This window comes from Octopus sinensis, linkage group LG8, assembly GCF_006345805.1.
Source record: "Octopus sinensis linkage group LG8, ASM634580v1, whole genome shotgun sequence".
Lineage (NCBI taxonomy): Eukaryota > Metazoa > Mollusca > Cephalopoda > Octopoda > Octopodidae > Octopus > Octopus sinensis.
In genome coordinates this window covers 69,311,395-69,337,994 of record NC_043004.1, presented here as the reverse complement: position 1 = coordinate 69,337,994, position 26,600 = coordinate 69,311,395, and the positions used below count along the sequence as shown (strand labels likewise).

The 26,600-nt window shown below is 38.8% G+C and overlaps 1 protein-coding gene and 1 long non-coding RNA gene across 4 annotated transcripts in view; both read right to left on the bottom strand.

The window, feature by feature from the left end:
* On the bottom strand, nucleotides 1-26,378 carry LOC118764569. The gene is made up of 3 exons (XR_005000391.1): nucleotides 26,360-26,378; nucleotides 14,495-14,500; nucleotides 1-173 (listed from the first exon to the last, which is right to left on the bottom strand). It is a non-coding gene; the product is annotated as an uncharacterized LOC118764569 (long non-coding RNA).
* Nucleotides 1-26,600, bottom strand: part of LOC115215078 (G protein-coupled receptor kinase 5) — a 480,808-nt gene that overhangs the window by 443,508 nt on the left and 10,700 nt on the right. The gene's annotated exons all lie outside the window — the stretch shown is intronic.

Sequence of the window (26,600 nt, the reverse complement as noted above, 5' to 3'; positions counted from 1 at the left end):
GTGCCAAGCTGCATCGGCCCCTTTGCCTTTCCCTTGGGTAACATCAGTGGTATGGAGAGGGAATGCATGGGTGACTGCTGGTCTTTCTTAAACAACCATGCCTGGATTTGTGCCTCGAAGGGGAACTTTCTGGGTGCAATCCCATGATCATTTATGACTGAAGGGGGTCTTTACTTTTTTTAGATACCACTACATCTGAAATTAAGGAGAGGTGGCCATGTCTGGAGTGTCTACAACCCAAGTTAAATATATTAAAGCTAACCCATGCTTAGCCTTTAACATAGTGTGGATGCCTCACATTTCCATACAGATTTTCTCCCCTCTCACTATGACACAATGCACCTACAGATACATCATCATCAACATTTAATAGGTTTACCATGCTGGCATGGGTTGGACAGCCTAACAGGATCTGGCAAGGCCAGGGTCCACATCAGCTGCCATAGTCTATTTTGGCTTGGTTTCTATAGCTAGATGCCCTTCCTAATGCCAACCACTCCACAGAGTGTACAGGGCGCTTTATATATGGCACCATCACCAGTGATTTTTACGTGGCACCAGCACCCAGACAAATGCTTTTTACATGGCACCTATGGCAACATGATGTGCTTAAGTGTGCTAAAGGTTAAATAATGTCAATAAAACCACACCAAGGGTAGCAGTTTGGCAGAAACGTTAGCACGTCAGGCAAAATGCTTAGCGGTATTTCGTCTGCTGTTCTGAGTTCAAATTCCGCTGAGGTTGACTTTGCCTTTCATCCTTTCGGGGTCAATAAAATAAGAACCAGTTACGCACTGGGGTTGATGTAATCGACTTAATCCCTTTGTCTGTCCTTGTTTGTCCCCTCTATGTTTAGCCCTTTGTGGGGCAATAAAGAAATAAGAATTGTTAGAGGGACATAAAAAAGGCTTGGCAGTATTCGATCTTTGTCTCGTTGATTTCTGAGTTCAAATCCTGCTGAGCTTAACTTTGCTTTCCTACATTCAGGGTCAATGAACTGTAGTACCAGACAAATAAAATGTGCAGAAACCAAGTAACCAGGGTTCTGTTATCTTATACCTTTTATTTGTTTCAGTCATTAGACTGTGGCCATGCTGGGGCACCACTCTGAAGAATTTTAGAGAAATGAATTGACTCCAGCACATCATTTTTTAAAGGCTGGTACTCATTCTATCAGTCACATTTTTTTTCTTTCTGCCAAATTGCTAAGTCACTGAGATGTAAACACACCAACACTGGTTGTCACGCAATGGTGGGGAACACACATACACACATACATGAAATTTGACTGGTGACTGTTCGAGCTGCCACCTACGGGTAGCTTTCAGAGTAAGAAGCAGAGAGAAAGATAGTTTGCTAAGAAATAAAAGGGAGGGAGAAATTTACCTTAAAGGGAGAAAACCACTCCGGCTTATAATTTTTTTTTTGCTTTATTATTATGCAATGTCTGGGCTTCTTTAAGTTTTCATTTACCAAATCCACTTACAAAGCTGTTCAACCCAAGGCTATAGTAGAAGACACTTGCCTAAGGTGCCATGCAGTGGGGCTGAACCTGAAACCATGTGGTTGAGAAGCAAGCTTCTCATCACACAGCCATGTTGTTCATTTTTTTTTTGTTTTAGATTTTTTGTCTGTTGTTTTGTTTCTTATGTCCAAGGAGATGGAACCATCATAGGTAGCTTGTGGAAAAGGAGAATATGAAAAGATCTTAGAACAAGGAAGCAGGAGGATTAGATAAAACTGGTTAAGTTGATCTGAAGTTTGGAAAACTGAAGGTCCAGTATTAGGTGGGAGCAGAAGGGGGGAAGAAGGGAAAATTCACTGGAATGAAAGACAACATGGCCCGGGATGAGAAGAGTTTGGATTAAGAGAAAGAGAAGTTGACAATGGAGAGGAAGAAGACATCGGTTAGGAAGAAGACCAAAGAAAAGATGGACCATGACAATGGCAGGGGAATCAAATTTTCGGTAAGGAGAGGAAAGTATGTTAATCTTCAGATGGATGGTTCTTGTAATGTTTTAGAACATTTATATTTAAATGGAAAAGATTTTATAAAAGAAGGATTAATAATTAAATAACGATTAATAATTTAAGAGAAAAAAACAATTTGCAGCTTAGTGCAAAAAAAAAAAGAAGAATCCAGATTAACAGCTCAGCAAAAGAAAATAAATAATAAATGGTAATGGTGGATCTAAGAATGGAATGATAGAATAAGCTGGTTGACAATGGAAGAAGAAGAAGAAGCTGGATCAAACTAAAATTAATTCAAAAATGAAGACAATGCAATAATTATTTGCAGCATTATTGCATTGTTGTCCTGTTTAGCAGGATTATTATAACACCGAGTGGTCTCTCATAGAAGAAGTGTGGGAGGGGGGCATGTGCTGTAACAGTATATCACTACATCTACCATTTGTTGGAGATTCCCTTCTCCTGGCAGATGACACCTTTGCACCACCAGGGTGACAACCTCCCCAATCCATGGGTCTGTTTGGATAGTCATGGCTGGAGAGGGTTTTATAAGATTGAAATGCAAAGCCTACTTGAACCTATTTTAGTTGCCTTTAATGACATGCAAAGAAAAAGGTTGGGTCGATTCTTTGACATGCCAGTCCTCCCACGGTTCCTTCATTCCTAACCTAAGAGAATTCAAACTGAATATTAGAGCGCTGGATTTCTTGTCCAAAAGAGAGATTGATTCCAATAGCAACTCAGAACAAACTAGAAAAGTAGGCAAGATAGATCACCATCATCATCATCATTGTTTTAATAAAATTCATTGAGGAAGATTTTCTACAGCTATATGCTCTTCTTCTTGTTGCCAACTCTCACCTTCCAAATGGGAAACTATTCTTCCAAGTCTTTCAAATGCAAATGGCACAATGGCCAGACATGTTTTCAGATAACTGGAAATGAGTGACACAGACATCGTCATCATCATCGTCATTTAACGTCTGTTGTCCGTGCTGGCATGGGTTGGACAACATGCATATTGATATATATATATATATACCATCTGTGTATCATAGTAAATGCATATATATATATACAATTAGAAGACAAGATGCTGTGGAATATTCTGAGATAAAAATCTCTTCACAGACTTCCAGTGTTAAAACACAACAAATATCAGAGTGACACAAATATCATTTCTGCATTGATTCACCATTCTTGAGGCTTATCAATGCCAGCAGCCAACTGTCACATCATTAAATGAAATTTGTTCTTTGGCACACAGGAGACATTCACTGGTACTGTGGAAGCTTGCCAGGTTTTAAGAAAGTTTCTGCACATGCAATTAACAAGTTTTAAATTTAAATCGTTATATGAGTACACAGCATAAGAAGACACGAGGCTGTGAAATTGTTTGAGATAAACTCTTTTCATTAACTTGAGTTACATAGAATGGTGGATTTTTAAATTTATTTTTTTACTTTATATCTACCAAACCCATTTACAAAGGATTTGGTCAGGGCAAAGGTGCTGTACAGTAGAACTGAAACCAAAAGCCAATGGTTGTGAAGTGAACTTCCTAACTACACTGCCATGCCTGCACCTATATCGGTTATTGATTTAGTGAATTAGACAAATTTTAAACATCTAACAATGGTTCAAGCATTGAAGTTTTAGCAGATGTACCAAGTTCTTTGTTAACAAAACTGGTTTGTTGCTGGTTTTTAACAGTTTAAGCTCAGCCTTGATTGAATAAACCTAGAACCAAAAGTCATTCTAGCTATGACCAGCAGCCTAATATTCAGACCTTGTGTACCTAGAACACGGCTGGCCAACCTGAGGCCCGCAGACTTTTAGACTGCAGCCTGCTTGATACTTTCTTGAAATGGGTTTATTTAAATAAACTTTTTAAAAATTTTATCAAATAAAGATTGTAATGAAAAGTAAAAAAAGAAAGAAAGATTCTACTGTTTTTGTAACAATAATATTTCGTGATGAATCAACAATTGTTGTTGTTCATTATTGTAATAATAGCAGGAGAAAGCAAAATGCTTTCAATTCTTATTTATTGCCCACAAGGGGCTAAACATAGAGGGGACAAACAAGGATAGACAAAGGGATTAAGTTGATTACATCGACTCCAGTGCACAACTGGTACTTAATTTATCGACCATGAAAGGATGAAAGGCAAAGTTGATCTTGGTAGAATTTGAACTCAGAATGTAACGGCAGACAAAATACTGCTAAGCATTTTGCCCGGTGTGCTAACATTTCTGCCAGCTCGCCGCCTTATCATGCTTTCAATTCTGTCAGTATACAAGCAGCCCTCAAAAACCTGTGATGAAAGTGACCCGCAATGTAATTCGAGTTGGCCAGGCCTGATCCAGAACTACATCATTAATGTACCCCGTTATTGATTTTTTTGTTTAACCCCAGGTCAGTTTTGATTGAATGGACCTATGATAAGTCATTCCTTCATTTTATACTTTTTTTGGTACTGTTTTCATTTCGTATTGTACTTTTATTTTTTGGCTTTGTACTCTTTTTGAATAGTACCAATTTTTAAGATGATAGCTTAGGTAGTTGGGAAGGGCACCCAGCAGTAGATACCATGCCAAAACAGACAATGGTGTTTTGTACAGCTCTCAACCTTGCCAGCTCCAGTCAAACCATCCTGCCCATGCCAGTGTGGAAAACGGGTGCTAAATGATGATGATGACAATGATAGTTTGTGATATGAAGGAGATTTGACAGCTACTTCTAACAAGCAGAACAATCACCTAGAAATGAGCAACCTTTCTCGAGAAGAGGGCCGCATGAGACATGGGTCATCATCAGGTAAGCAGCATAACTGAAAGAATTCAAGGTCTTTTTTCATAAGGCATTCCATTGAGAAAGTGCCGCAGGCTGCAGTTCACTCGTGACTGACCTCCAAGTTTTCATGTCAGCATGAATTTGTCCTCATTATATGCAGTTAATCAACCTGCTTGAAAGAAACAACAGCCAAATCTAATTCAAATCACTCACACTGATTGAGAAAGAATTCACTGAATGATGTAATCCAAGAGATATCTATATATATAAAAGTGAAGTTGTGTGTCTGTCTCCTACGATTTAGATTCCTAACTACTCCCACATTTTGCGGTGCAGTTTATCTTATAGTCGTGATTCATATCGAGCCCTTCAGGGTATTAGCGCGTGTCTACGATGAGTCTACGATTAAAAAAAAAATTACCATTTTTTCCCATTTTAATGCATTTTTTCGCTATTATATAAGGGAAGTAACTCTCTAAAAATGTCTACGATGAGTCAACGATTTAAAAAAAATTTACCATCATTTTTTCCCATTTTTAATGCATTTTTTTTGCTAATTTTTGGCTATAACTCTCTAAAAATGCTTATATAGTTATTTCCCTTACAAATCCGAGCAACGCCGGGCGATACTGCTAGTTGTAAAATAAACAAATATCCAACTGGTTTAACCACGGATGATATCGTCTTGGATCACAGGTCCGCTATCAGGGCCAGCCTGGGGTTAAACGACACTAGCAACAATAAGACGATGACGACGACGACAAATGTACGATGATCAGAAGAATTACTTCAGACATGTTTATTGGTTGCTGTGAAAATGCTAAGATCTTTTACTCACTGACTGCTGACTTGCAGGTGAAATGTTTGATTAAAAAGTTTACAATGAAATATCAGAGACAGCAGGGCGGGAAGGGGACGATACTGAGAGAGGGAGAGAGAGAGAGGGGGAGAGTTAAGCAGAGAGAGAGGGATAAGCACAGAGAGAGAGAGAGAGAGAGAGAGACACACACACACACACAGAAAGAGGTGGCTACAGAGAGAGAGAGAGAGAGGTGGGGGTAGACAAAGAGAGAGAGAGACAGACAGAAATCCTTCACTGATGTTTCCATCCAATTGTTTGATCTCGGATGAGTTGTGTTTGTTGATGATCATTGGCAAACTATGTCCAGATAAGTGATAATGATGATGATGATGATAATAGGAGATGGTGGATTGTTGTTTTGCAAGAAAGAAAAAAAGAGATGAGAAAAGAAGTGAGAGAGAGAGAGAGAAGCTTTATTAAAACAGAACAACAAATAAACAGTTACATCAAAAGTACTGAGAGAAAAACAGACGAGAAAGAAAGAAAGAAAGAAAAGAATTCAAGAGGACGTGTGTGGGCGGGAGATTACTTACAAATGTATGGAGAGTGAGAGAGAGAGATGGAGAGAGAGAGAGAGATGGAGAGAGGGATGGAGAGAGAAGGGAGATAGATAGAGATATAGATAGACAGATTTAGGAGAGAGAGAGAGAGAGAGAGAGAGAGCGATAGTTACAAAGAGAAAGAAAGAGCAGGGTGATAGTAGATAGGGAGCAAAACAAGGTGAAGTAGAGAAGGAGAGAGAGAGAGAAAGAGAGCAAGAGAGAGAGAACATCAGCAAAAGGAGAGACATAGAGAGTGGTAACAACAGAAAGAAAATGACAGACAGACAGACGGATAGATAGACAGACAGAAAGAGATAGATAGACAGACAGAAAGAGATAGATAGATAGACAGAAAGAGATAGATAGATAGACAGAAAGAGATAGATAGATAGACAGAAAGAGATAGATAGATAGACAGAAAGAGATAGATAGACAGATAGACAGAAAGAGATACATAGACAGATAGATAGACAGAAAGAGATAGATAGACAGATAGATAGACAGAAAGAGATAGATAGACAGATAGATAGACAGAAAGAGATAGATAGACAGATAGATAGACAGAAAGAGATAGATAGACAGATAGATAGACAGAAAGAGATAGATAGACAGATAGATAGACAGAAAGATAGATAGATAGACAGATAGATAGACAGAAAGAGATAGATAGACATAGATAGACAGAAGAGATAGACAGACAGAAGAGATAGATAGACAGATAGATAGACAGAAAGAGATAGATAGACAGATAGATAGACAGAAAGAGATAGATAGACAGATAGATAGACAGAAAGAGACAGATAGATAGACAGAAAGAGATAGATAGATAGACAGAAAGAGATAGATAGATAGATAGACAGAGAGATAGATAGATAGACAGAAAGAGATAGATAGATAGACAGAAAGAGATAGATAGATAGACAGAAAGAGATAGATAGATAGACAGAGAGATAGATAGATAGACGAAGAGATAGATAGATAGACAGAAAGAGATAGATAGATAGACAGAAAGAGATAGATAGATAGACAGAAAGAGATAGATAGATAGACAGAAAGAGATAGATAGACAGACAGAAAGAGATAGATAGACAGACAGAAAGAGATAGATAGATAGACAGAAAGAGATAGATAGACAGATAGAAAGAGATAGATAGACAGATAGAAAGAGATAGATAGACAGAAAGAGATAGATAGACAGATAGATAGACAGAAAGAGATAGATAGACAGATAGATAGACAGAAAGAGATAGATAGACAGATGGATAGACAGAAAGAGATAGATAGACAGATGGATAGACAGAAAGAGATAGATAGACAGATGGATAGACAGAAAGAGATAGATAGACAGATAGATAGACAGATAGATAGACAGAAAGAGATAGATAGACAGATAGATAGACAGAAAGAGATAGATAGATAGACAGAAAGAGATAGATAGATAGACAGAAAGAGATAGATAGATAGACAGAAAGAGATAGATAGATAGACAGAAAGAGATAGATAGATAGACAGAAAGAGATAGACAGATAGACAGAAAGAGATAGACAGATAGACAGAAAGAGATAGACAGATAGACAGAAAGAGATAGACAGATAGACAGAAAGAGATAGACAGATAGACAGAAAGAGATAGACAGATAGACAGAAAGAGATAGACAGATAGACAGAAAGAGATAGACAGATAGACAGAAGAGATAGACAGATAGACAGAAAGAGATAGACAGATAGACAGAAAGAGATAGACAGATAGACAGAAAGAGATAGACAGATAGACAGAAAGAGATAGACAGATAGACAGAAAGAGATAGACAGATAGACAGAAAGAGATAGACAGATAGACAGAAAGAGATAGACAGATAGACAGAAAGAGATAGACAGATAGACAGAAAGAGATAGACAGATAGACAGAAAGAGATAGAAGATAGACAGAAAGAGATAGACAGATAGACAGAAAGAGATAGACAGATAGACAGAAAGAGATAGACAGATAGACAGAAAGAGATAGACAGATAGACAGAAGAGATAGACAGATAGACAGAAAAGATAGACAGATAGACAGAAAGAGATAGACAGATAGACAGAAAGAGATAGACAGATAGACAGAAAGAGATAGACAGATAGACAAAAGAGATAGACAGATAGACAGAAAGAGATAGACAGATAGACAGAAAGAGATAGACAGATAGACAGAAGAGATAGACAGATAGACAGAAAGAGATAGACAGATAGACAGAAAGAGATAGACAGATAGACAGAAAGAGATAGACAGATAGACAGAAAGAGATAGACAGATAGACAGAAAGAGATAGACAGATAGACAGAAAGAGATAGACAGATAGACAGAAAGAGATAGACAGAAAGAGATAGACAGATAGACAGAAAGAGATAGACAGATAGACAGAAAGAGATAGACAGATAGACAGAAAGAGATAGACAGATAGACAGAAAGAGATAGACAGATAGACAGAAAGAGATAGACAGATAGACAGAAAGAGATAGACAGATAACAGAAAGAGATAGACAGATAGACAGAAAGAGATAGACAGATAGACAGAAAGAGATAGACAGATAGACAGAAAGAGATAACAGATAGACAGAAAGAGATAGACAGATAGACAGAAAGAGATAGACAGATAGACAGAAAGAGATAGACAGATAGACAGAAAGAGATAGACAGATAGACAGAAAGAGATAGACAGATAGACAGAAAGAGATAGACAGATAGACAGAAAGAGATAGACAGATAGACAGAAAGAGATAGACAGATAGACAGAAAGAGATAGACAGATAGACAGAAAGAGATAGACAATAGACAGAAAGAGATAGACAGATAGACAGAAAGAGATAGACAGATAGACAGAAAGAGATAGACAGATAGACAAAAGAGATAGACAGATAGACAGAAAGAGATAGACAGATAGACAGAAAGAGATAGACAGATAGACAGAAAGAGATAGACAGATAGAAGAAAGAGATAGACAGATAGACAGAAAGAGATAGACAGATAGACAGAAAGAGATAGACAGATAGACAGAAAGAGATAGACAGATAGACAGAAAGAGATAGACAGATAGACAGAAAGAGATAGACAGATAGACAGAAAGAGATAGACAGATAGACAGAAAGAGATAGACAGATAGACAGATAGATAGACAGAAAGAGATAGACAGATAGATAGACAGAAAGAGATAGATAGATAGATAGCAAGCGAAGGAGGAAAAGAAAGTGATAGAGAGAGAAACGATAAAAGGAGACAGAGGGGAAAGAGAGAGAGAGAGGGAGAAAGAATCAGTAGAGAAGGGCCGAGAGAGAGAGAAGTTTGTTTATATGAATAGCTTTCTCTGACGCATTCTTTTGCTTAGTGTGTAACCAGTTATCAGAAGGATGACAACTGTAAACACTTGAGCCAACATCACTGAGTGTCTGAGTGTGTCTACATATGTGTGTGTGTGTGGAGTATATCTGGTGTGTGTGTGAGTAAGGTGCGTGTGTAATATGTGCGCGCGTAATGATATATTTGGTGTGTGTGTGTACATATGTGATGCGTGTGTGTATGTGGTATATGTGAATATGCGGTGTACGTGTGTATTACATTCGGTGTGTGTGGTTATAGTTTTGGTGGAAAAGGGTATAACTAGCACGAAACCAAGTTGAAGAATGCAAGAGAAGCCAGCCAGAGGAACCAGATGCAGCAAATACTACCCAGCTAAAGTTATTTAACGAAGATAAAAAAAAAAAGATTTAGGCGCAGGAGTGGCTGTGTGGTAAGTAGCTTGCTTACCAACCACATGGTTCCAGGTTCAGTCCCACTGCGTGGCATCTTGGGCAGGTGTCTTCTGCTATAGCCCCGGGCCGACCAATGCCTTGTGAGCGGATTTGGTAGACGGAAACTGAAAGAAGCCCGTCGTATATATGTATATATATATATATATATTTGTGTGTCTGTGTTTGTCCCCCTAGCATTGCTTGACAACCGATGCTGGTGTGTTTACGTCGCCGTCACTTAGCGGTTCGGCAAAAGAGAACCGATAGAATAAGTACTGGGCTTACAAAAGAATAAGTCCCGGGGTCGATTTGCTCGACTAAAGGCGGTGCTCCAGCATGGCCGCAGTCAAATGACTGAAACAAGTAAAAGAGAAAAAAGAGAATAGATTTACTATTGTGTGTGTGTATGTGTGTACACATCGTATAGGGATTGTCCTCTGCGTGTGTTTTGTTTAATGTCCATGCGTGTATGAATCTGTACAATATATACGAGTGTGCGCAATATATACATGTGCTTATATGTATGCGTGTGTTCATGTGTATAAGTACACACATATTTGCACATATGTATGTATGTAGATATATATGTAGATATGTATAAAGAAATCAAAACATTGACTATTGAAACAGTGTGTGTGTGTGTGTGTGTGTGCATTCGGAAATCCACAGATATATGTGTGCGCAGAGGTAGTGGAGATAGGGGGTGGGATGAAACGTAAGCGAAAACCGATATTTCTTAAAGTGGTAATAGTAATATTAAAAAGGTTTGATATGAAAAGCGTGCGCGCGTGTATGCGTGTGTGTGTGTGTGCGCGCGTGTGTATGCGTGTCTGTCTGATGCAAGTGTATTTTTAGCCGAGAGATGCAAAAAGATCTGGATTCGTTAGAAGAAACTGGCTAAATTAGGCTTCATAATGTGAATGGGATTTGATAAAATTTCAAAACAATTAGCAACATCTTTATTTGTTGCTCCGTGTGTAATGTATGGGGTTGGGGTGGGGGAAAGAGCGTGTGTGTGTGTGTGTGTGTGTGTGAGTGCGTGTGGGTATGTGTCTAAGTATGTGTGTAAGGTTGTGTAGGTATAAGTATGTAAGAGTGTGTGTGATTGTGTGAGAGAGTATGTATATGAGGGGTGTTTGTGACGGTGTGTGAAGGTGTGTGTGTGTGTGTGTGTGTGAGGATGTGTATGAGAGTGTGCGTGCGTGTGTGAGAGTGTATGTGTTTGAGAGAGTGTGTGTATGTAAGTGTGCGTGAATGTATGTAAGTGTGAGCGTGCGCATATGTGTATAATGTATTTGGTTAGCAACTTTTGACACAAATGCACGCGCACACATTACTGGTGCGGTTGCAGGCACGAACTAAGAGGTACTAAGAAACAATAATAAAAGGGATGGTCATGGCTTGGACATCCTTTAACAATATGTCTGTTCAGTCAGGGAGAGGCGTGCTGGCAGGGCATTGAACTACATGATTCGATTATGAACTTAAACTCGTTGAATAAACATCCGAAGTGGGCGAGTATTCCGCAGACATTCGGGTTTTTATTCTTCTTTTCGTTTTGCTGGTTTCAGGCATCGGATTGCGGCCATGCTGGGGCACCACCTTGAATAGTTTTAGTCCAGTACTAGTTTATTACTCTTTTTTCTTCTAAGCCTGTAATTATTCTATTGGTCTCTTTTGAAAGACCGCTAAGTTACGGGGACGTAAACAAACCAACACTGGATATCAAGCAGTGTGGAGAGGGACACATACACAAACACACACGGCAGGCTTCTTTCAGTTTCCACCAACCAAATTCACTCACAAGGCATTGGGCTTGCCCAGGGCTATAATAGAAGAGACTTAACCCAGGTGCTCCACAAGACCACATAGTTGGGAAGTGTATTCTTTATAGGCCGAACCAATATAACAATGTGACACGGTTGCCACATAAAAGTTACAAATACAATCAACAACATGCTTTTGCTCACTTCCTGTCAACCAATTTTCATTCATAATGCTTGGATTAATCTGAATAGATGGTAAAAAAAAACTTGCTCAAGATGCTATGCAGTGGGATTGAACCCAAGACCTCATAATTATGATAAAAACTTCTTTACCATTCCTCCATATTGGAACAATAATGGAATTAAGAACAACACAAAGGTATAATTTAAGCCATGGATCAATAACTTTTTGTACTGGGCTACATGTGTATTATACCATATCATCCTCCTCATTTTAATGTCCATTCTCCATGCTTGCATGGGTCAGATAGAGATTACTGAGACAAATTTTCTATGGCCAGATGACCTTCTTGCCAGCCCTCCCCCGTTTCCAGACAAGGTAATATTTCCTCATGCCAGACGTGTTTTCGAAAAATATTGGGAGTGAGTGACACTGCTTGTATGACAGTGATACTCATTTACAACGATCATGCATGTAGTGTTAAAATTGAAATTTCTTTCATCATAAAAATTGACCAGTTTGCTGACACAATTCCACAGCAACAGAGCAGTGCTTGTAACCATGTTGCAACTGTGTGATGAAAACTTTGACAGCTCAAGTTATTATCACTCAACTGTGCCATTGATCATGTCACAGTTCCATCCATTTTTGCTTACTATTCCTGAGGAGGCACCACCTCCATTGCATCATCTCTGAAGCAATTGTCATTACACTTTTCCACTGGATTCCAAAGTGTGACCAATTAAAACTATGGATATTCCTAACCATCTCACTTGTGGTCTACTCCTAGGTCTCTTGCCAGTTGACTCAGCTTGAAGAATTTGTCTTGTGATCGAAATCAAATTCTATGACTGGCATCCTTGCTAGTGGAGTGCTAAGAGCACCATCTAAGTGTGGTCATTGCCAGAGCAGCTAACTGGCTTCCATGCCAGTGGCACGTAAAAACCACCATTCGTGCATGATCGTTACCAGCATCGCCTTACTGGCACATGAGAAAACATTCGAGCGAGGTCATTGCCAGTGCCGCTGGACTGGTTCCTGTGCAAGTGGCACGTAAAAAACACCATTTGAGCGTGACCATTGCCAGTACCTCCTAACTGGCCCTCATGCCGGTGGCACGTAAAAGCACCCACTACACTCTCGGAGTGGTTGGCGTTAGGAAGGGCATCCAGATTTAGAAACTCTGCCAGATCAAGATCGGAGCCTGGTGCAGCCATTTGGTTCACCAGTCCTCAGTCAAATCGTCCAACCCATGCTAGCATGGAAAGCGGACGTTAAACGATGATGATGATGAGCTGTGAGAGTTGTGTAATGAAAACTTTGACACCTCAAGTTTTTGTCACTGAACTTTGACTTGGACATGGTTGCACTGCAGTGGAACTGTGCCAGTTAAAACATCACAATTGTATTAATGAAAACTAAAACTTTGACAGCAAGTTTTGACACAGAACTGAGTCAATGACCATGATACAGTTCCAATGCAGTGGAACTTTGTCAGCTGCCAGGTTAGGTTGCAGTTTTGTGATTCAACCACAACAGGGATGAGACATTTTGGCAAAGCCGTTTTGGCACTGCCTCCTATTTGGCATCAGAAATTCAATGCCGACTTATTTTGACATTAGACATTTTAAGGTTTCCCCTATTTTCTCCTTTTTCTTTGTTTAAGTATGTGAGCATATTTCTCTTTTAAGTGTGTAAAAAGCAGGAATGTATTTACATTAATCATGTTCAATTAAGAAATTGTAATCTCTCTTTCTCTCTCTCTCTCTCTGTACGTTTATATTTCTGCATGTGCATGTGTGAGTGTGTTTGCCTCCAGTGCTAAAAAGTACTACTGCAAACTCAGGCTGAATGTCCAGTCAACCTTACCAGATCATCAGCAACAGAACATTAATGCTCAAGTCTTCTATGATGAACTTGCTTTTGGGATTCTTTTCCTTTCTTAATCTAACAACTAAAAGAAAAGCCACACTGGATTACTGATCTGCCTAGACAGGTTATTGCAATGGGCAAAGGTTGGAAACTACTGATGTTGAAGAAGGTCTTGCATTGAATCAAAATGCTACATGCTGAAGCCATTTGTCATGTGGGAACATGCTTGAAAATGCAGAAAACATTTTGATGCAGTGAAGTATGCCCACCTGGCAGTTAGAAAGATTGCTACCAGTAGCAGATATTGACAATTTATCATGCAGCGCTTATGAAGGAATAGATGTGATTAGAATGACATTTTCAAGTGCTCTCAGATATCTGAAGATCAATCAAAGATAACTTAATGAAGTGAACAAAGGCACAGTGAATGGAGAGATGTTCAGCTGCACAAAATATTCAGCAAAAAAAGACATCAGTAAACTATGCAAGTTTCACCACAAAATCAATTAAGAAAATTTCTAAATGAAACAGCAGACTTGCTATCAAGTGTTTGAGGCCACTATGCAGTTGCTCAAACTGCAAGAAATAGCAGTCAAATCTCCCTCAAATCACATCCTATCCGCTGTCCTAAAAAAATACAGAGAAACGTGTTAGCTAAAGTAATCCTGGATATGCAAAAGCAGATTGGTTAGCCAGGACCAGAAGACTGTTGATCATACGTATATTAGGTCAGGGCTAACATGTGGCTAACCAAACAAGAAAAAAAAATTAATTCCAAAAGAAATATCCTCACTTGAAACAGATAAAATGTAGCTCAATGGATGTGGGATGATGGAATTGAATTTTCTAGTCCATGATTATGAGTTAAAATTTACCAGTCTTTGCATTTTGCCTGGCTGTTTCAAATTCCACTTCAGGACTAATACTATAATACATGAAAACAAAATCTCCTTTAATGATGGGTAGGGGTGTTGCGAAAGTTCAGTAGACATTGTGTAGCAAATCAATCCCTCTTTCTAAACATCAGTTTAGAAAAGGGCATTGTTTAATCAACAAAGCCATAGTGGGAAATAAAATAACTGCAAGTGTTGGACTTCTTATGCAGACAGATAGACACACACTATTCTAGCTAATGAAAGGTGTTGTGGTAACTTATCAGCAAACATTAAAAACCCACTGCTGTTGTAATTATGCATCAAATTGTAGAAAGAACATTCACATTCTAGAACACTGTCACTTCTTTCTTACAAATATCTTCGATTCTAACATCTTTTTGGAAATCGTCTAAAGATGTAGCAGGATGCCACACTTGCCTGCAATGGCATTAAAAGACAATTCTTTCACAATTCACATTAAGGCTCACCTTTCTCAAACAGCTTGCTTATATGCAGACTTACAACATAACACTTTCACATATAAGTAACATATATGTTTGTCTTCAACTCTTTTGACTGGACTTTTCTCTGACTGAATTTAATGATCAAGTGAAGTTAACAAGAATAAATATATCGGTTGATTTGAGAAAGTATCTTGATGCCATCTTATTCACTCTTCAATAACCTTTCATTCTTTCTTCATAACTTTTTTTTCCCCCCATTTAGTACATGTAAACTTAAACCTAGTCTAGTTAATATTGTAAAGTGTTAACATTAGAAACCATGGAAACCAAAGCTGGTCTATGCTGTCAGTAAATAGTAAGTACAAAAAGTTAGCAAGGTGGAATAAATCATTTTGTTGCAAGGATGAGAATTTTAACATCTCAAGCAGAACCAGCTGAAGATTCCTGTCCAGAACAAAGCTAAATTTTCTTCTTTGCACAACATAATATTTTATTCCACTTCAGCAAACTGACTAGGCCAATGGTTCTTGATAGTTTTATGAAGTGTTTGATTAATTTCCATTTCACAAAAGTAGCAACACAAATTAATTTACTAATTACTTATAGTTTTTTTTTTTAAATTCTTAATCCAAATTCACTCACAAGGTAGTGTTTGTTGGTGAACAAATTAAAGCTTTTGGTGACTCAGCGCATAAAATCATTGTCTTAACATGCACTTTAACATGCTTGCATGAATTGGATAGAATTTGTCAAGGAAGATTTCCTAGGGTTAGATGATCTTGCTGTTGCTGACCCTCACCTGTTTTCAAGTAAGGTTAACTTTCCCCATGACCAGAAGACGTTTTTACAGAGGAATGGAGAAAAAGGAAACTGCTTGCATGATGTGACACTTGTTTGCAACTATTAAGCAAAATCAAGACAAGATGACAGCAGCACATGCAAACACACTTTTAGGCATTTTGCAGTTTCCATTCAACAAACTCACTGACAAGGCTTTGGTTGACCCAGGGCTGTAGGAACAGACATTTGTCCAAAACACCATCTAGTGGGACTGAACTCAAAACAAAATGGCTAGGAAACAAACTTCCTATTTCTTTATTGCCCGCAAGGAACTAAACATAGAGGGGACAAACAAGGACAGACAAACGGATTAAGTCGATTACATCGACCCCAGTGCAAAACTGGTACTTAATATATCGACCCCGAAAGGATGAAAGGCAAAGTCGACCTTGGCGGAATTTGAACTCAGAGCGTAACGGCAGACGAAATACCGCCAAGCATTTCGCCTGGCATGCTAACGTTTCTGCTAGCTCACCACCTTTCCTAAGAAGGAAACAAACTTCTTACCACACAGCCACACCTGAGTCTAAAATGCAAATATAAATTGAGCAATTTGAAAACAAAACAAAAAACCCCGCAAAAACAGAGGAAATAATCAAAATTGTGAACATAAAATTCAATGAGTTTTTTGTATCTGCTTCTCCTTCATGACTTTATTAAAATGTGGCACTTTCTTGCAGACAAGCTACAGGTGTGTCTGTAAATTCAGTGAGTCCTAGATTTTGTCTACATTGATAAAACAGAAGCAAATCCAGATTTATACAGGTGTGTTGTTACAAATGGGATGAGGACAATTCTCAGCCATAATGTCACATGAGTTAAATATCATCATTAAACATCTTGTTTCCCATGCTGGCATGGGTTGGCGGCTTTGACAGGAGCTGGCCAGCTCCCCAGCTACACCAGACACCACTTGTGTGTTTGACGTGGTTTCTAGGGTTGGATGCCTTTCCTAGCACTAACCACTTTACAGAGTATAGTGGGTGCCTTTCAGATGCAACTTTCAGGGATGTTTGGCCTTGTGTCTGGCATGAACTGATTAGATTTTGGTATCGATCCGGATTTGGTAGACGGAAACTGAAAGAAGCCTGTCGTATATATGTATATATATGTATGTGTGTGTGTTTGTGTGTCTGTGTTTGTCCCCCTAGCATTGCTTGACAACCGATGCTGGTGTGTTTACGTCCCCGTCACCTAGCGGTTCGGCAAAAGAGACCAATAGAATAAGTACTGGGCTTACAAAGAATAAGCCCAGGGGTCGATTTGCTCGACTAAAGGCGGTGCTCCAGCATGGCCGCAGTCAAATGACTGAAACAAGTAAAAGAGTAAAAGAGAGTAAAAGAGTACCAGACAAGGATTCAGGACTACTTTCCTTGTTTCTTTTACTAAATGTTTTAGAGCAGTCAGGGTTCAATTTTAGTATTCTCATTTGTGAGAGCAGTTGAGCTTATTTCAGATATTCTCATTTTAAAAATCATCTCTGTCTAAATAAGCAAAACCTGTACATTATGCACGCACACAGACAATCTGAAAATCATTTCAGAATCCTTTTTAAAAATATTCACATACAAGATAGAAATTTGTAAGTGCATAGATAGAAATTTAATTAAAAGGAGCTTCGTTTGAAAGTAAGATCCCTTCTATTTTTAAAGCACCAATACTATTTTGGCCAATTGTTTCTCATTTTGGCCCTATTCATCTCATTCATCTATAGATTGGACACATTAAAGTAATGGCCGGAAATTTCGCCCATAATAGTCGTCTGGAAGAACTAGGTCAAACAGTCTGTTTCAGTAACTGTTCTTTAAATAAAATTAACAGATTTGAAGAATCTGCACCAATATATTATTGCTGCAATTTATTGATGAAAGAGAACAAGATGGGGAAAAGTATTTAACGAGCAGAATAAAAGTCATATTACGAATATAGAAATACAAAATATTAAAAAAAGCATACAAGATGAACATGTCAATGTCGTTTATAAAGCCGAAAGGAGTGACTGTGATAAGAAATTCGTGCCACAACCACATGGCTCTGGGTTCAGTCCCACTGTGTGGCATTAAGCAAGTGTCTTCTATTATAGCTTTGGGCTAACCAAAGGCTTGTGGGAGGATTTGGTAGATGGAAACTGAAAGAAGCCCGAGGCATATATATGCACGTGCGCGTGGCCACCACCGCTTGACAACAGGTGTTGATGTGTTTACATTCCCGTAACTTAGCGGTTCAGCAAAAGACACTGGTAGAATAAGTAACATGCTTTTAAAAACTAAGGTAGTGGGATTAAATTCATTTGTCTGAAAACCCTTCCAGGCGATGCTCCAGTATGGCCGCAGTTCAATGACTGAAATGAGTAAAACATAAGATATGCAAGTAGATCTTGTGTGTGTGTGTGTGTAGGCGTGGCTGTGTGGTAAGAAGCTTGCTTCCCAACCACATGGTTCCAGGTTCAGTCGCACTGCATGGCACCTTGGGCAAGTGTCTTCTACTATAACCTCGGGTCGACCAAAGCCTTGTGAGTGGATTTGATAGATAGAAACTGAAAGAAGCCTTTTGATAAAGGAAATGAATCTTCGATTCTAATCCAGAAACGTGCGTCCATAATTGACCGTGGGACTGGTTGATTTCGTTATTTTACTTCGTCTTTTTGCCATAAAATGAGTTACAAATACTGTTGTCAGTGGGGAGATATTTTTGTAGTAAAAGAAATAACAGTCCTCTGGCTGCTATTTCTAATACTTTCGGTATGTGGTCTAGCAACTTGTTGCAAAGACCCTCATTGTTATAATTATATATATAGACTTAGCAATTTAAATATTTCTATTATTGAAAACAAGTGGATGTATTCCACTGAAACTAGGTAAATAGATTCTTCGAACAGGGACAGTCAGTAGCGACACCTGCTGGGTCTGACTACGCTGCATTGATAAAGGGCAAATACCCTGAAACATGCCTGCAGCTGTCTGACTGGCAGGATGAAGCGGCTGACCTCCCCTGTTCGAAGGTTTATAATGGACGCAGGTTCGTGTGTCAAATAGCTAGCTTGAGGCGGTGGCCTCTTGGAGTTAATCAGCGACAGCTTTAGTCTTATATTTGTAAGACTGCCATATAAGTATGGCGATAACTATTAATATATATATATATATATATATATATATATATATATATATATTATATGTGTGTGTGTGTGTAGATAGATAGATATATGGAGAGCTGTCTCCACCACCGCTTCACAATCGGTGTTGGTGTGTTTACGCCCCAGTAACTTGGCGCTTCAGCGAAAAGAGACCGATAGTATAAGTACTAGGCTTTAAAAAACAAAGGTAAGCCCCGAGTTCGATTTATTCGAGCAAAGCCTTGAAGGTTGTGCCCCAGCATGGCCGCAGTCAAATTACTGAAACAAGATAAAAGATAAACACACACACACACTGCTATGCTCTGAATTCGACGATGAGAAAAGAAGCCGGTGGAGGCGAATGGATGTTTGGCCGAGAGGCATTTAGCAAACAAGTGTTTTTTGAATCATAACAAATAAGAAAGCCAACGTAGAATAGAATCAACATTTCATCGAGATGGCCAACAACCTGAATAGCTTACATATAAACACACACACACTCACCCCAGACTCCCTCTCTCTCTCTCTCTCTTACATATATATACACCCGTTATCTCGCTTTTACTTCTGTTTATATCATCACCTGTTACCACCACCACCACCACCGGCCCCCGCTCCCACCGTCCCCACCATTTCGTAAACGTGTATCTTTCTTCATCACACGCAACTCTTATCTCTCCGTCTCCCGTTACCCCTCTCTCACTGTCCAGCTCGCCTACACCTCTCACTCCCACTCACTGTTTATCGCATCACCCTCCCCCTTCCCTTTGCTGATTTACGTCAAACTTGAGAAAATGTTTTCAAATCCCTTCCACCCCCCACCCCACAATCTACTCTTTATTTATTTATTCATTGTTGTTGTCCCTAAAAAAAAAATAATAAAAAAAGTAGAAAGGATAGAAGCTATTACCACTGTAGGGTTCCAACTAGATATTTGCAGGAATTTTAACATTTTGGAGTTTAAAAAAAGAAAGAGAAAAAGTTTTACACAAAGAAAACATTGACGAAATACAAATACAGTGCGATAAAAAAAAAAAACACCAACTCTGACTTCAGTTTTTATACGTCAAGAGCTGACGAACCAAATGCCGTACGTAAAAAAGTATTAATTGGAATTTGCCATTTAGTTGAGGAAAACTAAAACCTAGCGGCAATGATAGCAACTTTTAAGAAGGGAGAGAATTATATGTACATCGAGCGCCAAAGTCGCTACCTTCTGTTTGATTCGCGCACCTGTCTTCGTCTACGGTAATGACGGAAAGTGTACGATCGCGGATACAAGCGGCCAAAATCGGGTTCCTTCGACAGATTTTTGGAGTAGCGTTACTCGACAGGGTGCATAAGTAGCTCTGAGATCAGGGAGTCTCTCCTGGTGGAGAGACTCCACTTCTTCGCATTGAGAGATCGTCGTTACGATACTGCGGACTTTTTGATTAGAATGTTGCAGGGGAAAATATCGCAAGACAGATTCCTTGACACGAGCCATTCAGCAGGAAACCTATGAGGGGACCAAGAATGAGATGGTTAGATAACACCCATAGTCTAAGTTGGTCATGCTTGGGAATCCACCCAGAATTTGTAACGGCAGTTGCTTCAGTAGACGCCTGGGAACTCAAAGTCCCACTCCACGACCTACCCAGGAAGTGTGCGGCAATCTCTCTATATATAAACGGCAAAATGTCTGTCTGTGTGTGTGTGTGTCCTTTATACAAATCCACAATTTTTCAGTTAGAGGGCTCGCACTTTCAATGGTCATTCAAAACCGTTCAAGGGTGGTCGTGCACATCTTTACATTTCCCCAGTCACCCAGCAAAGCCATTAAAAAATCAATAGAAGTGACATTTTTGAGAATTTTCTATCCAAAACCCAATCAAAATGCCTGAAACTTGATACGCCAATTGAATGCCAGCTAGCTGTATGTGATTGGTCGGAGATTTGGACAGTACTTGCGTGTATGTGCGCACGCACGCAGCTGTATATGCATGCACTAGCACGGGTCATAGTGCTAGTTATGGATAGATTGGTTGATAGACGAGTGCACAAACGAAAAAATGTGCACACATTTTCTTTAAGAGGAAATCGAATTTTGTTTTCAATTAAAGACTCGCATGGATATGCACGTACTTTACAAAATACAGACTTAATTGGCACACAAGAAAATTTTTGCGAATATCCCACAGCAAAAAAAAAAAAAAAAAATTGAAGTTCATGACCATTCCATATTAATTTTAGACAATGTATCTAGGACTACATTACACATGATTAAAGAAAAGACATTCCAGCCACGACCATTCCGTCTGTTTCTTGGTTTCTCGGCTATCTACATTATCTTTTCCTTTTGTTTCAATCATTGGACTGCGGCCATGCCGGGGTGCTACCTTAAAGGGTTTTAGCCGAACAAATCTATTTCCGGTACGTTTTTTAAAGTTTGGTACTTATTCTACTGGTCTTGTCACATTTGCCGAGCCGCTAAGTTGCAATGATGTAAATTAACCAATACCGGATGTCAAGCTTTTGGGAAATTAATCAATCAAACACACATAGAGACGATTGAGGGGGGGGGGGCGACGGACTTCTAATAAAACTACAGCTCTCCGACCTTGACTAACCCGATTTACAACGCAGTGTTTCTCAAATCGACAAATATAATTCCCCGACTCAAATATTGTAGAAATTTTTTCCCCACCTTATTTATTAATGGAAAAAAAATTAAAATAAACCACCATGGTACCGGGCAGGTACCATCTTAATTTCATTTAACACGGCAAGTCATTCGCTCACTTTTCAATCTTCATGGCACCCCACCCACCTGCCGCATGATAAACGCTACTTTAATCTCTAACCGATAGAAAGTACCTCTTTCCTCGTTTATCATGGGGATTCGGTTATAAAATCTTTCCTCGTTTATCACGGGGATTCGGTTATAAAATCTTTCCTCGTTTATCACGGGGATTCGGTTATAAAATCTTTCCTCGTTTATCACGGGGATTCGGTTATAAAATCTTTCCTCGTTTATCACGGGGATTCGGTTATAAAAACAAACTGATAAATGAAACCTTTCCACACATACTCGTCTGTGTCGTTTGTTAGGACCAAACGTCTTCGTATTAAAAAAAAATTTATTCAGTTCACTGGTCCCACGTTCATTGGGTACAAGTACGTATATCTGTATAAAAACTAAAAAAAAGAAAAATACGCAGCCGCGTAGCACAGCTATGTAAACACACGCGATAATCAGAGGTCGAAAGGAAGGCGTTTTTGCAAGTAAGCAGTTGATCACGGATACGGTTCACAATTGAGCGGAACGCGTTATCCCGAATCCCTGCAGAGTGAATCAATGACAGTCGAGGCTACATGTAAACTACACTCAATTTCACAGTTCTATATTTAAGAGATGAGGAATTATGTACGTTATTTACATTTGACGGATATTTCTCCTCATCTTGTTTGTTGTTAACATTTCAGGCATATGGCGTAGTGGTTAAGAGCGCGGGCTACTAACCCCAAGATACCGAGTTCGATTCAAGGCAGTGACCTGAATAATAATAATAATAATAATAATGATAATGACAATAATATCGAAAAATACTTTAGGAAAGAGAACCCAGGTTCGAAATTTCCTCAAGACACCTGATGAAGGCTGGAGAGTGTATCAGCTGAAACGTTGTGTTAACAACAAATAAGATGAGGACAAATATCCGTCAAATGTAAATAAATGTACACTAAATTTACTAAATTTTATCGAAGATTACAGCATGTACTCTTAGCATGCTGTAAATATTGTTCTGGCTTAACATTCTAAGATAAAATCGCACCGAAGTCAACTTTGCCTTTCATCGCTCCAAAGTCGATAGATTAACGTATCCGTACTGGGGTCCATGGTATCGACTAACCCTTCCCTTCAAAACTAATGGCCTTATAATACTTTAAATAAGAACCCATTTTGAACAATTTTTGAAAAATTTTCAGTCCGTAAAGTACAGGATACCCTACAAAATAAAACGCTTTTAAGCCTTGGTATTAAAAAAGTAATGTAATACAAACTGTCTAATTAAAGATTCATTACTTTTTCTCAGCACAGATGTGCAGCTAGAAGTGCTGACAAGTGCACTCATAATTTCATCCCTAGAGCATAGAAGCGCTTCCATTCCAAACAGACAGACAGAGACTCCGTCGCCGACTTGTAAATGTTGTTGTTTAGCTCCAGGGGAGCCCCGGCCAAGCAGCCCTGACCAGCAGTCTCACATTTTCCAAGGACAAGATATCTCAAGAACCACTGGATGGATTCGGATGAAACTTTCAGGGATGTTTGGCCTCCTGACTGGCACGAACTGATTAGATTTGGGGACCGATCCGATACGGGACAAGGATTCTGGATTATTTTTCCTGTTTTTTTTTTTTAATCTAATTTTTGAGAGCAGCTGGGTTCATATTTAGTATTCTCGTTTGTGAGAGCAGTCAGGTTTATTTCAGATATTCTCATTTTAAAAATCATCGCCGGCTAATCGTTGAGATTAAAATTTGTTGGTGTTGCCTTGGCGGATGTTTGCGCTCTCTGAGTGTTCTTGTAAATATTTTCTTTAAGACTAAAGTTCGCGATAATGATTACTGTTATAAGAACGCAAGAAGAAGCAGATAAACACACAATTTCCTCAAAGAAAGAAAAGAGAAATCATCAGGTGGACGAAAGAAGAGACGAAATATGGCATTTGAGGATATAAACAGATTTTTTTCGTTTTTCTTTTATTTCAGTCATTAGTCTACGACCACATTGGGGCACCGCCTTAAACAATTTGTTTTAATCGACCCCCGTTCTTATTTTTGTGAAGCCTGGTACTTATTTTATCAGTATGTTTTGACGAACCGCTAAGTTACGGGAACGTAAACACACCAACACCGGTTGTCAAGCAGTAACCGGGGACAAACACCCACACAAACACACGTGTATGTGTGATTGTATATATATATATATATATATACGACGGGTTTCTTTCAATTTCCGTTTGCGAAATCCACTTGGTCTGCTCGAAGCTATAGCAGAAGACTGTACCCCGCTCCATTTTCTCGCAAATTATTGTTTTTTATTATTTTTTTCCCCCCGCAAAACCCACCTTTTCGGATACGAAGATTCCGGAAAATTGCCAAAAATCGGAATTTTGTAATTTTTTCGCCTCCCCCTACTCCTTCCTAACCAATTTCTTAATCTTTCACTTTTTCCGTAACCCTAACCCTAAAACCCTAACCAGAAAAAGTTTTGAAAATTTTTTCAGGATCATAATCTCCGTATTTTCCCGCATAATTTCAAAATTTCAAAATGCCAATTTAAAAAATTTTTTTTGCAGATTCGTATTCTCCATAGCCGAAAACGGGGGTTTGTGTAGAAAAAAAAAACATTAAATAAAAAATGTTTTTTGGGGGGTACGAAAAGAAGACTTGCCGAAGACATTTGCCCGGGGTGCCATGCAGTGGGACTGAAACCAGAACCATGAGGTTGGGAAGCAAGCTTCTTGCATACATTTTAAATATTTTAGTTTTCAATCTTCCAGGTCTAAATAACATACCAGATAACTCGTTATTAAACCCAAAACCAACGGTGATCCTGCAGATTATGCTCAAAACAGTCCAAACAGAACTTTCCCGCCAGTTTTAGGAATTATATTTGAACATCGTTTAACGTCAAAATTGATTTGATTTGAGAGATTTGGGATCTTTTCGGTTTGAACGGCAGTTTTTTCTAGTGGTGTCATATGAAATTGTCACCCATAATTATGATCCTAGTATCGATCTATTGCATTTCAATCTATTTTAGGGTTAGGGGTGGGGGGAAGGGTATCTTTTCTTCTTCACAAATGTAAATAAACCCAATCTGTTTCTTAAACGAGGGACATATTCATACGGCACAGAATGTTTTTTTTACCTCAAATACGTCAATGATTGGTTGAAATTGCAGAAATTGAAGAAAAAAAAACAACAAATATCTTACAAACTATAGAATTTTCTCAATAAAGCCAAAAGAAAAAGATGTTTTATAAACACATTCTACCAGTATACGAAGTCTAAAATTTTTTAGTTACCTAGAAATTATGTTAAAAACTGCCGTTCAAACCGAAAACTCCGTAATTTAGTGGTTCAGCAATAGATACCGACAGAACAAGTACCAGGTTTTAAAAAATAATAATTACTGGGATCGATTTGTTTAACTAAAACCCTTTAAGGCGGTGCCCCAGCATGGCCACAGTCCAAAGGCTGAAATAAGTAAACGATAAAAGGTAATTTGTATTTTACAGAGATATATTAAAGTATCTTTAAATATCGGTTTCAAATTCTGGCACAAGGCCAGAAATTTCCGAAGAAGTGAGTAAATCGATTACATCGATCAGTGTTCGATTGGTGTTTTATTTTATCGACTCCGAAAGGATGAAAGGTCAAAGTTGACTTCGGCGGTATTTAAGCTCCGAGCGTAAGTCGGACGAAATCTCGATAAGCACTTTGCCCGGCGCAATAACGATTCTACCAAATTGCTGCCTATAGGCGGTGCCCCTGGCGGTCGGGGTAAACAGGATGTGTGGGGTTCCTCGGTTGTCTTTGAGAGGAACTCCTCACCCCTTCTGGGGAATTTTTATTGTTATTTTATACATGACATTATGCCAAACTCCATATCCTTTGTGTTGTTCCTATTTGTTTTGTGTTTGGCCCTTGTGGCCAATTAAGAGAACATTATTACCCCCGCCTTTGCTAAGGCGGGGGTGTTGTTCTCAGTCGTGTTTGTTTGTTTGTTTGTCCATGAACAAGATATCTCAAGAACCGCTGGATGGATTCGGATGAAGCTTTCAGGGATGTTCGACCTCGTGACTGGCACGAACTGATTAGATTTTGGGATCGATCCGGTACCGGACAAAAGATTCTGGATTATTTTTCCTGTTTTTTTTTTTTTTAATCTAATTTTTGAGAGCAGTTGGGTTCATTTTTAGCATTCTCGTTTATTTCAGATATTCTCATTTTAAAACTGATCGCTGGCTAATCGTTGAGAGGACATTGGTGCTGCTTTGGCGGAGGTTTGCGCTTTCTGAATGCTCTTATTATTGTTGTTGCTGCTGCTGTTCTTCTTCGGCGATGCACCTCCTGTGTTCTTGCCAATATCAGATAGAATGACTTCTTTAGCATAAACACATTACATAGGTTTTCGTAAAAGAACAATAGATAATCTATACAACCATCTCCTTTACGTATTATATATTATTATGTTTTTGTCTAATTTACCGTTTGCTATGTTCTCACAAAATTTTCCCCTTTGTTGTGTTCTATCTATTCAACGCTACACACACACACACACGACGGGCGTCTTTCAGTTTCCGTCAACCAAATCCATTCACAAGACACCATGCAGTGGGACTGAACCCGGAACCATGTGGTTGGGAGGCAAGCTCCTTACCACATAGCCACGCCATATATATATATATATATATATATATATATATATATATATATATGGCGTGGGTGTGTATGTGTAAGTATGTTTCTGTGTTTGTCCTGCGCCACCGCTTTACAACCGGTA